Here is a 13,974-nt window from a genome sequence, read left to right as displayed (position 1 = left end):
CTTTTCAAGAGGTTCCGACACAGCATCGGTCTGCGCAAAAGGCGTTGAACTGGTGCTGTGTCCTAATTTGGCCCTAAATTTATAATTCGGAAAATAATATATGCTGTAAAAAAATACAGCTATATATTATTGTAAAAAAAAGGGCGGCACAGTGAATTGTACTGTGTCGTGTGGGTTTTCTCCGGGAGCGCCGGTTTCCCCCCACTAGAAAAAAACAATGTGGCCCCAAATTAAATATCTCCTCATCCCCTTCCATATTACCCCCTCCCCTGTGGGTGCTCCGGTTTCCCACAACCAAAAAAAAAAAACGTTGCTGCTTGAGCAGATGCGTGAGCAGCAGCGAATCAATGCTGAAGAGAACAGCATTAGGGTGAACCTCACTGAGGAGCTCAAACGTGGAGCAGGCGATGGAGGCCCTTAGAAAACAGGTCTCCACCAACCAGCAGCTCTCAGATGACCTCCAGACTGCCGAGGAGGACAACAAGGACCTCCGAGCTGAATTATCTCAGCTAAAGGCAGAACTCCAGCAGAGGACCCTGGACCAGGAGCTGGCGAAGGAACCAGAAGACATCGAGGTTGTGAATGGTGGTGCTCTTCAGGGAGCTGGGGAGCTGCACCAGACCTCACCCGACCAACTGGTGACTGAGCTCCAGGTCGAAAGCCTCGAGCAGAGTCTTCCTTGGGTGGAGCTGCCAGAGGAGGTGCAGCCCCCCAAGAAGAAGAAATCTCTCTTCAAGAGGTTCCGACACAGCATCGGTCTGCGCAAAAGACGTTGAACTGGTGCTGTGTCCTAATTTGGCCCTAAATTTATAATTCAGAAAATAATATATGCTGTAAAAAAATACAGCTATATATAATTATAAAAAAAAGGGCGGCCAAATTAAATATCTCCTCAACCCCTCCCATATTATCCCCTCCCCTGTGGGTTTTACTCCGGGTGCTCCGGTTTCCCACAACCAAAAAAAAAAACCTTTCCGGGAACCATCACCTTAACGCGGTGGAGAGGTTTGCGTGTCCCTATGACCCTGAGGCCTGTGTTGTCTGGAGCTTTGTGCTCCTGGTGGGGTTTCCCATGGCAAATTGGTCTCAGGTGAGGGGCCAGACTAAGAATGGTTCAAAAGACTCCCATGAATAACCTAGGAAGAAGAGGAGTGACCCGGCCTGGAGGAAGCCCAGAGCTCCCGTCTGGAGCCAGGCCCAGAGGGAGGGCCCGTCAGCGAGTGCCTGGTGGCCGTCTTGCCACGGAGCGCGGCCGGGCGCAGCAGAAGAAGAAGAAGAAGAAGAAGAAGAAGAAGAAGAAGAAGCGACGTGGCAGTTATAAGAACATTCACTTTATATATAAAAATAAATGAGGTTAAAATATTCCCTTTGATAGAAAAGGAAAAAACACTTGAATGCTCTGTCTGAGTTAATAGTCCTTCGGTTCAGGGAGTATTTACCCCATAAATATATAAAATAAAATAAAAATAATCACCAATCAGGTGTTTTATAAAAGAGTCTTTCAATTGTCCTTTCAAAATAAAAATAAATGGTTGGCCAGCAAAAAAAAAATAGAGAGCTCTCTTTTTATTTATGTTGATGTATGAATGTCTAATATGTGTTTGCCTGAAGAATGGTCAAGGGGGTGACGACCGTCGCTAATGGAAACACTACAGTAATAAGAGTCTATATCGGAGAAGCAACGTGTTCGGCTGCAGCTTCACTACATCCCTCTGAGCCCGCGATTCCCACTAGGGGCGGAAACCAGGTGGCTGTCGTAAAAACTGCCGTAACGCGGTGCTTAAAGGGCAACGCACCCAAAAACAGACCTGAAGCGATTACATGCAGCAAGTAACTGTAGTTACCTCTGGGTTACACTAGCAACGCCGGCATTCTTGTCCTCCAGAAAGTTTTGCCGATGCCCTTCCCGTGTGAAAGCTGTGTTACTACTACAAGTAGTGGAGGAAGTATCAGTAGTAGGCTAGTAGTAGAAGTATTAGAAGTAGTATCAGTAGTAGGCTAGTAGTAGAAGTAGTAGTAGTAGTACTAGTACTACTACAAGTAGTGGAGGTAGTATCAGTAGTAGGCTAGTAGTAGTAGTATTAGTAGTAGTACTATTACAAGTAGTGGACATAGTATCAGTAGTAGGCTAGTAGTAGCAGTAGTAGTAGTACTAGTACAAGTACGAGCAGTGGACGTAGTATCAGTAGTAGGCTAGTAGTAGAAGTAGTAGTAGTAGTAGTAGTCAGAGAGACAGAGAGTGAGACAGAGAGAGATAGACAGACTTGTGTATACATTTTAAAGTTTAAATGGAGTTTCTAGGTGAAAGTATACCTGAGCAGAAGATGTTTGACAAAAAAAACTACAAATCCCACTGACTGCCCCTGTCTGCCGCTCCTGTCCGCCAATCAGAGCACATCTGCTGTCACTTCTAAAGATCAAAGCCACAGAGATCAAAGCCATCTACGCGCCTGTGTAACTGTCTAGAGCCTGTCTCTATTCCTCCATTTCGGCTTTGCGGAGGGTCCGAACAAAAGCTTCTCACGCTCACACCGAAACTCGTATCGCCAAAATGTCCGCACCGTTAGCACTACAAGACTCTGCTGAAGACACTGATCACTTTTATTTTTTCCTAGTCTCAGAAATGTGGACACTAGGGCGAGTTAGAAATGCTGCTCATTTCAGGTTTCTTTGAAAATCTGTTTCTCAATTAGTATTGTAAGTCAATGGGGAGAAAAACCGACGTGGCCGCGCTTAGAGGTTGCTAGTTCAAATTCTGTAAATCTCACAGAGTTTTTGATCACATTGTGAGAGACAGGACAAGTTTGTCTACAAAATTGGAAAATATCACCTCTGTAGAGTGAAAATTGTGGCCGGGAGGAGTTTGGAAAGAAAAAAAGCTGAAGTGTCTTGGGCTGCTCTCACACTCTAAGCGATGATGTCACCCACTCTAGCACGTGCAATACACACCCATTATAAACTCTGATGAGGTCTGAAAAAACCATAAAACATAAACTGTGATTATAGAAAAACTGTAAAAGATATCAAAAAACTGAATAAGAATTGAATAGTTCAAAGTCTTGTAGGTTGTTTAAAGTTTAAATGGAGTCTGTAGGTGGAAGTATGTGAAACTAGTCGGAGTTCAAAGATGAGGATGTTAAAGAGGTTTTTAGGCTGATCTCCATAGGAATGCATTGAAAAAAAAATATGGAAAAGGCTGAATATATGAAAAAGTATGAAAGGCAGAAAAAAGGTTGAAAATCAGCACAAAAGAGCTGAAAAAGCTGAACATTTTGATAGTTGAATGGTTTTTGTAGCTGAAAGTATGCAGAAGCTAGAGACGGCCAAAAAACGTACGGAAGAAGAATAATAAACAAAATGGCCGAACAGGATAACATAGGTTGGAAATGCTTGAAAGCATTTCCACCAATAATAAAGATTAGGATAACATAGGTTGGCACCAATAATAAAGATTAGGATAACATAGGTTGGAAATGCTTTAAAGCATTTCCACCAATCAGGTATTGCTCATGTGGCTCCCCTGTATATTCACACCTAAGTAGAATGCAAAGGGATGAATGACATGTTGCCCCAGTGAAATGGGATATTTGAGCAGCGTACAGTTACATTATAAATGTGCTTAATATGAGAAAAGTGATGACAGAGCCAGCAGAGTTTACGGGGGGACTGGAGGGGCGGTGCTACACTTCTGCAATGTCACAGTCTCATGCCGAAAAGCACCCTAAATATTAAAATATGCTTGCTTATTGACCATCATACACCATGTGCGTAATCGCCATGAGGACACGCCCTCCTCCGATATATATAAGAAATTCTGTAGATTCAGGTTCATTCTCAGGAAACTGCAACATTTTCAGGAACTTGTGTAGGATTGCACACCGGAGTGGGGTCAGAAGATTGCCAACCAGGTTACATGAGATATATGTGTATATGGGAACAGCAGTGGGAAGCTACAGAATGATTTAAAAACATGATAATCATAATGGTGGACCCGCCCTTTAAAGACAAGCTGAAATGAAAAACGTGATTTTAACCGCACGTACTTAAATCAGCTAGTACCAACGAGAGAGAGAAGGTGGTGAGCTAATCTTTTGAATCATCAAATTCCTCCCGACCTTATGTCCTGCCTGTGTTTCCTTGTTTCCTGTTTTACTGGGAAATAAGATTGTCTGTATGCCAGTCAATCTGAATGAACAAGGAGACAGGTGAATGATGATTCATGGTTGTGGTTGTACCCAAGAAAAAAGTGGACCGTGTATATACTGTATATACTGCATATACTGTATATATACAGTATATATTAAAAAAATGTGTGAAATGTTAACATAAAACAAATACAATTCTGGTAGACTTACTAAATAGTTGGAAATATTATATTATATCGACACAAGCTGAAGATTCCGTGCCATTCACACCCATTATAACATCTGAAACTTCACCAAACTCAAACTGCGATATCGGGAAAACCGTATGGACCATCGACATGAATGTTTGACCCAATAAAGTCCACAGTCTTGTGAACGTTTTAAACGTTTAATCACGTTTGGAAGTTAAAGTATGGCGAACTTTTGGGGTGCTGAAGTCGATGAAAAACCAAAAAAACAATGTACACATGTTTAAGGGCAGCGGTTACTATGGCAACCTGAAAGTTCTTTTCTTTTTTTTTCATTTTGGAATGTACAATGTGCTTTGATGTCTTGATGTCTTTGATGACTGGTGACATCACGTGACCCTGGACTGTATAAATACAAGCAGCGACCAGAACTCATCGTGGAGTTTTTGGAGTTTGGAGAGAGAGAGAGCTTTAGAGAGATAGTGATTGAGAGTGAATAGATAGTGATATTTTGAACTTTTTGAAACTTTGTGAGAGGAACGAAATTTCATCTACGTTCAAACAGATAGTGACAGAACTTTTACATCTGGAGCGGGCTGTCTCCACCAGTCTGCTCTTCTCGTCCATCTGTTCATCGGCGAAAGCCAGTTTACATTGTACCGTCTTGTAAACTATCATTCCTGCAGCCAGGATGCAGCAGGGAAACAGCAGGACTCGTGTCCAACTGACCCCTCAGGAGACCATCAACCAGCTGCGTGAGCAACTGCGTGAGCAGAAGCGAATCAACGCTGAAGAGTACGGCATTAGGATGGGGCTCACTGAGGAGCTCAAACGGCAAAAGACCCTGAAGGAAATGCACATCAATCGGGGCAAGGCCATCCGTGGCGAACTGGAGATGCTCAAGAAGGCAAGTGAGCCAGAGACTCTGAATAAAATGGAGATCGCCTCTGCAGTCCATTGCACCGTGAAGATAAAGAAGAAGAAAGATCTTCAGAGGGAGCATGAGGACCTCAAGGTGTCTCATTTAATCCTCCAGGAAAAGTTTGAACAGCAGGAGAAGGCTATCCAGAGCCTCAGGCAGGAGAACTTTGAAAAGGAGGAGGAATTGGAGTACTTGAAAGTACAGGCCTCAATCAACCTGGAGACAACCATTAATCTCCAGGCTGAGGTGAAGGTCGCCCAAGGCCTCAGAGATCAACTAGTTCATCTGCAAGAAGAGCTTGATCAGAGTACTCTGCGCCATGACCTCGCGAAAGAGGCCCTGATAAAACAAGCCTCCGCCAACCAGCAGTTGGTAAATGACCTCCAGACCGCCACGGAGGACAACAAGGACCTCCAAGCTGATTTATCTGAAAAGACCCTGGACCAGGGGCTGGCGAAGGAGGCCCTGATAAAACAGGTCTCCACCAACCATCAGCTATCAAATGACCTCCAGACTGCTGAGGAGGACAACAAAGACCTCCGAGCTGAATTCGTTCAGCTAAAGGCAGATCTCCAGGAGAGGACCCTGGACCAGGAGCTGGCGAAGGAGGCCCTGATAAAACAGGTCTCAACCAACCAGCAGCTCTCAGATGACCTCCAGACTGCTGAGGAGGACAACAAGGACCTCCGAGCTGAATTATCTCAGCTAAAGGCAGAACTCCAGCAGAGGACCCAGGAGCTGGCGAAGGAACCAGAAGACATCGAGGCTGTGAATGGTGCTGATCTTCAGGGAGCTGAGGAGCTGCACCAGACCTCACCCGACCAACTGGTGACTGAGCTCCAGGTCGAAAGCCTCGAGCAGAGTCTTCCTTGTGTGGAGCTGCCAGAGGAGGTGCAGCCCCCCAAGAAGAAGAAATCTCTTTTCAAGAGGTTCCGACACAGCATCGGTCTGCGCAAAAGGCGTTGAACTGGTGCTGTGTCCTAATTTGGCCCTAAATTTATAATTCGGAAAATAATATATGCTGTAAAAAAATACAGCTATATATTATTGTAAAAAAAAGGGCGGCACAGTGAATTGTACTGTGTCGTGTGGGTCTTCTCCGGGAGCGCCGGTTTCCCCCCACTAGAAAAAAACAATGTGGCCCCAAATTAAATATCTCCTCATCCCCTCCCATATTACCCCCTCCCCTGTGGGTGCTCCGGTTTCCCACAACCAAAAAAAAAAAACGTTGCTGCTTGAGCAGATGCGTGAGCAGCAGCGAATCAATGCTGAAGAGAACAGCATTAGGGTGAACCTCACTGAGGAGCTCAAACGTGGAGCAGGCGATGGAGGCCCTGAGAAAACAGGTCTCCACCAACCAGCAGCTCTCAGATGACCTCCAGACTGCCGAGGAGGACAACAAGGACCTCCGAGCTGAATTATCTCAGCTAAAGGCAGAACTCCAGCAGAGGACCCTGGACCAGGAGCTGGCGAAGGAACCAGAAGACATCGAGGTTGTGAATGGTAGTGCTCTTCAGGGAGCTGAGGAGCTGCACCAGACCTCACCCGACCAACTGGTGACTGAGCTCCAGGTCGAAAGCCTCGAGCAGAGTCTTCCTTGGGTGGAGCTGCCAGAGGAGGTGCAGCCCCCCAAGAAGAAGAAATCTCTCTTCAAGAGGTTCCGACACAGCATCGGTCTGCGCAAAAGACGTTGAACTGGTGCTGTGTCCTAATTTGGCCCTAAATTTATAATTCAGAAAATAATATATGCTGTAAAAAAATACAGCTATATATAATTATAAAAAAAAGGGCGGCCAAATTAAATATCTCCTCAACCCCTCCCATATTATCCCCTCCCCTGTGGGTTTTACTCCGGGTGCTCCGGTTTCCCACAACCAAAAAAAAAAACCTTTCCGGGAACCATCACCTTAATGCGGTGGAGAGGTTTGCGTGTCCCTATGACCCTGAGGCCTGTGTTGTCTGGAGCTTTGTGCTCCTGGTGGGGTTTCCCATGGCAAATTGGTCTCAGGTGAGGGGCCAGACTAAGAATGGTTCAAAAGACTCCCATGAATAACCTAGGAAGAAGAGGAGTGACCCGGCCTGGAGGAAGCCCAGAGCTCCCGTCTGGAGCCAGGCCCAGAGGGAGGGCCCGTCAGCGAGTGCCTGGTGGCCGTCTTGCCACGGAGCGCGGCCGGGCGCAGCATAAGAAGAAGAAGAAGAAGAAGAAGAAGAAGAAGAAGAAGAAGAAGAAGAAGAAGAAGAAGAAGAAGAAGAAGCGACGTGGCAGTTATAAGAACATTCACTTTATATATAAAAATAAATGAAGTTAAAATATTCCCTTTGATAGAAAAGGAAAAAACACTTGAATGCTCTGTCTGAGTTAATAGTCCTTCGGTTCAGGGAGTATTTACCCCATAAATATATAAAATAAAATAAAAATAATCACCAATCAGGTGTTTTATAAAAGAGTCTTTCAATTGTACTTTCAAAATAAAAATAAATGGTTGGCCAGCAAAAAAAAAATAGAGAGCTCTCTTTTTATTTATGTTGATGTATGAATGTCTCATATGTGTTTGCCTGAAGAATGGTCAAGGGGGTGACGACCGTCGCTAATGGAAACAGTAATAAGAGTCTATATCGGAGAAGCAACGTGTTCGGCTGCAGCTTCACTACATCCCTCTGAGCCCGCGATTCCCACTAGGGGCGGAAACCAGGTGGCTGTCGTAAAAACTGCCGTAACGCGGTGCTTAAAGGGCAACGCACCCAAAAACAGACCTGAAGCGATTACATGCAGCAAGTAACTGTAGTTACCTCTGGGTTACACTAGCAACGCCGGCATTCTTGTCCTCCAGAAAGTTTTGCCAATGCCCTTCCCGTGTGAAAGCTGTGTTACTACTACAAGTAGTGGAGGAAGTATCAGTAGTAGGCTAGTAGTAGAAGTATTAGAAGTAGTATCAGTAGTAGGCTAGTAGTAGAAGTAGTAGTAGTAGTAGTAGTACTAGTACTACTACAAGTAGTGGAGGTAGTATCAGTAGTAGGCTAGTAGTAGTAGTATTAGTAGTAGTACTATTACAAGTAGTGGACATAGTATCAGTAGTAGGCTAGTAGTAGCAGTAGTAGTAGTACTAGTACAAGTACGAGCAGTGGACGTAGTATCAGTAGTAGGCTAGTAGTAGAAGTAGTAGTAGTAGTAGTAGTCAGACAGACAGAGAGTGAGACAGAGAGAGATAGACAGACTTGTGTATACATTTTAAAGTTTAAATGGAGTTTCTAGGTGAAAGTATACCTGAGCAGAAGATGTTTGCCAAAAAAAACTACAAATCCCACTGACTGCCCCTGTCTGCCGCTCCTGTCCGCCAATCAGAGCACATCTGCTGTCACTTCTAAAGATCAAAGCCACAGAGATCAAAGCCATCTACGCGCCTGTGTAACTGTCTAGAGCCTGTCTCTATTCCTCCATTTCGGCTTTGCGGAGGGTCCGAACAAAAGCTTCTCACGCTCACACCGAAACTCGTATCGCCAAAATTTCCGCACCGTTAGCACTACAAGACTCTGCTGAAGACACTGATCACTTTTATTTTTTCCTAGTCTCAGAAATGTGGACACTAGGGCGAGTTAGAAATGCTGCTCATTTCAGGTTTCTTTGAAAATCTGTTTCTCAATTAGTATTGTAAGTCAATGGGGAGAAAAACCGACGTGGCCGCGCTTAGAGGTTGCTAGTTCAAATTCTGTAAATCTCACAGAGTTTTTGATCACATTGTGAGAGACAGGACAAGTTTGTCTACAAAATTGGAAAATATCACCTCTGTAGAGTGAAAATTGTGGCCGGGAGGAGTTTGGAAAGAAAAAAAAGCTGAAGTGTCTTGGGCTGCTCTCACACTCTAAGCGATGATGTCACCCACTCTAGCACGCGCAATACACACCCATTATAAACTCTGATGAGGTCTGAAAAAACCATAAAACATAAACTGTGATTATAGAAAAACTGTAAAAGATATCAAAAAACTGAATAAGAATTGAATAGTTCAAAGTCTTGTAGGTTGTTTAAAGTTTAAATGGAGTCTGTAGGTGGAAGTATGTGAAACTAGTCGGAGTTCAAAGATGAGGATGTTAAAGAGGTTTTTAGGCTGATCTCCATAGGAATGCATTGAAAAAAAAATATGGAAAAGGCTGAATATATGAGAAAGTATGAAAGGCAGAAAAAAGGTTGAAAATCAGCACAAAAGAGCTGAAAAAGCTGAACATTTTGATAGTTGAATGGTTTTTGTAGCTGAAAGTATGCAGAAGCTAGAGACGGCCAAAAAACGTACGGAAGAATAATAATAAACAAAATGGCCGAACAGGATAACATAGGTTGGAAATGCTTGAAAGCATTTCCACCAATTAGCTCAGTGTGATAGACAATGGTCTTTGGTTCCAGAAATTGTGGATTTCAGCCTCAACTGGTGCAAAATGTGCAACATTACAATGTCAACTGTCTTGCCTTCCTATTCTCCTGTTTGTTGCTCAGAATTGCTTAAAATTGCCAAAAATAGTCCGGACCCGACCCATTGCTGCCTTCTTCAGGAGGAAATTGACACACAGCAAAGAAGCAGCCAGGGGAATTGAACCCTGGGTCCCTACAGCAAGGATATAACCCCTCTTTCTGGGGCATCTAAGTGAGATATACTACTCACTGGACAAAGGCTTTTGAAAGTTTGTTACAAGTCACGTGATCTAGAGATACAGTTTGAAGTTGTGAGTTCAAGGCCTGGTTGATGAAGAGTGACCATGTTAATGCCTACTGAGGTGATGTGTGGATTAGTGACAGACAATTAAACACTTATTTTACAGACAATTTTACTCATGTATTTGTCTCCTCCTCATACTTTTCCATGATCGGCCTCATCCCATGGCTGCTGTACCCTGCTTACTGGCTTAGTCAAGTTGTGAAGCTGCACATAAGTTCAGTGATAAAGAAAGGTCTTTGATGTCAGAGGCCAAGCCTTAACTGATAAAAAAATCATATTGTAACACTGACTTTGGGGCTACTACATCAGGGTTTGTTGATGCCGGGAATTGAACCTTGATCTCCCAGGGGAAAGGGCAAGGTTTGGTGTGTTGGGCCTGTGAGCTGGCACAATGGCTGCTGTCATGTGTGAGTTAAGAGCTGGTTGCCCCATGGATTGCACCATATAGTCTGGTCTTCCCCCTCTACAAACCAGGTGTGACATACCAATTGTGATTACTGCGAACAGAACAGAACAAAGAAGAACAGAAGAGAGAGAGAACAGAAGAAACTTCAGAGAATCAAGGTGAGCTAAATATAATATCTTATTTCAGCATGCTTGACCCTAGCTGAGGACTTTTATGGTGAAAGGCGGACTAAGCATTTGTTTCTTGGTATGTTTTTGTTCGTTTGCTTGTTTGTTTGTTTTCTTGTAGAAATGATTTACACAGCTTGGACGAACGCCGAAGTGTGCCATTGGCTTGAAAAAGAGGGTTTTTACATTTTGAGTACTTGTAACATAACACTGAAAAGTATTTTAACATTATTTAAATCAATGTGAAAACGTTGTGGGGTTCCCTCACTTTCTCATGATTCTGTTCCACTGTCACGATAACTACATACAGTATGTACTCTGATTCCTTTCATTGGACCATGCATTATTTTATTGTTTGTAGATAGCTTACAATAAGGCACAGTAAATGCACCTTGGATTGATGGAACTAAAACTCTTTTTTGTCTCCCCTTTCTGCCATGTCACGGTTGCTGGAGATTACACAAATCCACGACTGAGGACAGCATGATGTGTCTGGCCTGTCATGTTGCTGATTCCACTGGACCTATGCTGACTTTTGACCTGTTCTCCCCTGGGACCTACACAGCCTGTTCTGTTGGACTATGTTTAAATAAATGTTTTTCTCATTAAAATGTTTTGAATGTTTGTTCAATGTCAACATGATAAATGACCACAATATAATATGAACTAAACTGATCTGTAGAATACAATATGGTTCTTTATAGAACCCTCAGAGGACAAGACAGTTATTTGTGAAAACCTTTGAAAAGGATTGTTTTTAGATCCCCCTGTGTGAGGTCTAGATGAAATCCTTGAAACTGAAAGGGTTCTTGGCGGAACTCCTTTTGTAGGTTCTAGATGAAACCCTTGAAAAACAAAAGGGTTCTTAGTGGAATTCCCTGTGTGGGTTCTAGATGAAACCCTTGAAATATGAAAGGGTTCTTAGTGGAACTCCTTGTGTGGGTTCTAGATAAAACCCTTGAAGTATGAAAGGGTTCTTAGTGGAACTCCTTGTGTGGTTTCTAGATAAAACCCTTGAAAAACGAAATGGTTCTTAGTGGAACTCCCTGTGTAGGTTCTAGACATAACCCTTGAAAAATGAAAGGGTTCTTAGTGGAACTCCCTGTGCAGGTTCTAGATGAAACCCTTGAAATATGAAAGGGTTCGTGGTGGAACCCCCAGTATGGGTTATTTGTAGAACCTCTCATGGGGGGTTCTGGGTGGAACCTTACACACACAGTTCTAGGTATAACCCTTTATGTGGGGTTCTCGGTAGAACCTTCCAAAAGGGTTCCAGGTGGAACCTTTATAAAAGGTTCTACCTGGAGCCAAAAAGGGTTCTCCTATGAGGACAAGCCGAAGAACCTTATATGGTTCTACTTAGCACTTTTATTTCTAAGAGTGTAGGCATGGTCACCCTCCTATACATCAGGGGGGTCACAGAACACGTGCAGCGAGCGATGAGAAAACACCACATCAGCACACCAGTGAAGCCACACATCAAGCTTCGCCACACCCTAAGGATCAGATTCCCCTTGAGAAAAAGTGTGATGTGATATATGAGATCCCGTGCCTAACATGCAATAAAACATACATAGGAGAGACAGGCCGACAATTTAGCACCCGAAAGAAGGAACACCAGAAAGAATGTGAAAAGGAAACATCTGGAACGCTCACCCGTGCAACAAGAATGAAAGCAACGCAGGAAAATCTGAAATCTGCCATTTCAGATCACTGTAAGAGGGAAAACCATCTAATAAACTGGGATGCAGCCAAGGTTATCAGAACGGAAAGCAACAAATTCCATCGGTGGATCAAAGAGGCAGTTGAAATCAGGAAGCGGGCCCCAAAGACAACCGGGATGAAGGAGTCTACCAACGATCCCACACCTGGGACACAGTCCTGCAGGGCCGCCCCCGGCCGTATAAAGGACCATCAGACGGCAGAGGGCGCTCCGACCCTCCCCCGGCGCACCCCAGAGGACGCGGTCATCCCACCACATCAGGTGGGATGAAAAACGCCATATAACACATTACAGATGACGTCACGCCAACATCACGTGACACCTCTGATGAAGGCTACAGAGGCAAGGTAGCCGAAACTTGTCAGGTACAAGGAATACCACTTTATTGGCCTCCATAGAGAAACAAGTGTAAATACCTCAATTTATTCATTTGGAAGATGGTAAATAATATTAAAAGTTGTTTCATTGTTGGCCAGAAAAACAACTATTTTCTGTATAAAAAGTCCATCCATCCATCCATTTTCTACCGCTTATCCTGTATTTTAGGGTCACGGGGGGGCTGGAGCCGATCCCAGCTTGTATAAAAAGTCTTCACATGGAAATGTTTAATGTGAGTTTGATTAATTATTTAAACAATTTCATAAAATATGATGAGAATAGAGGCATGATCTGCAGCATGACACTTTTCTAAAAGAAAAGAAAGATAAGACTATGTTAATCATCATTATTTCACTGTTAGTATGTGTGAGGCTCATTTGAATAGAACGGAGAATATTTTGCACCAAATGTTTGCATATGAATGAAATAAAATAGTTGTAAATAGCACGGCAGCACTGAGACACGATGCTTGGCAGTGTGGGGGTGCTCTGACAATTACTCACTGACATTCCTGTCTTGTGCAGGTTAAGCAGCCCAATCCACTTTTTCTGGGTTCTCGTGTCGGGGTGTGTGTGTGTGTGTGTGTGAGACTGGTGTTGAGTGGATTCGCAAAAGTATCTGAAAAATACCGTTAAGATAGAGATAAAGATAAAAACATGCAAAAACATTTTAATTTGTAATCCAAATTACACATATACAAGGATTCAGGATATTAGCATGTCATTTTCAGAGACCACAGCCAAAAGAACAACAAGAGAGAAAAATACAATCTGTACATATCTCAGTTTACAGTGAGTAGCCAGGAGAGTACCAGAGAACACTAAGGCAAATCATCAGCAGACAAAAGAAACATTGCCTTTTTTTTGTATTTAATCCACCACAGCAGAGTATCGAGAAGTATCGCTGCTACAAAACGAGGGCCCATGTCCCCTTTATGAGCAATCAGCTGCATAAGTTACATCGTGATAAAAGCAAAACAAAAAACAGAAGGTATCTATCTAAAGTCGAGCATTACTGTACATGTATTCTTCTTGGAACACCAAACCGGCAAAAATATGCAGCTCTTTAGTACGGCTCTGGGTTTGACCTCCGTCAGCTTCCCACCAATAGAAACCAACGACAACACCGTGAAGCCTGTAGCCCAGAAGCTGTTCACTCAGTCGGACCACCACGCTCGTCCGGGTGTAACACCCGTCCGGGCTATAACACAACTCTGGTCCTGGGTGAAAAACTGGTCTGGGCTATAACACAACGCTGGTCCTGGGTGAAAAACTGGTCTGGGGTATAACTTAACGCTAACACCGGTCTGGGGTGTAACACGATGCCAGTTAGATTT

Source organism: Eutrigla gurnardus, assembly GCF_963514095.1.
Source record: "Eutrigla gurnardus genome assembly, chromosome: 6".
Classification (NCBI taxonomy): Eukaryota; Metazoa; Chordata; class Actinopteri; order Perciformes; family Triglidae; genus Eutrigla; species Eutrigla gurnardus.
Note: the sequence above shows the minus strand (reverse complement) of the source record.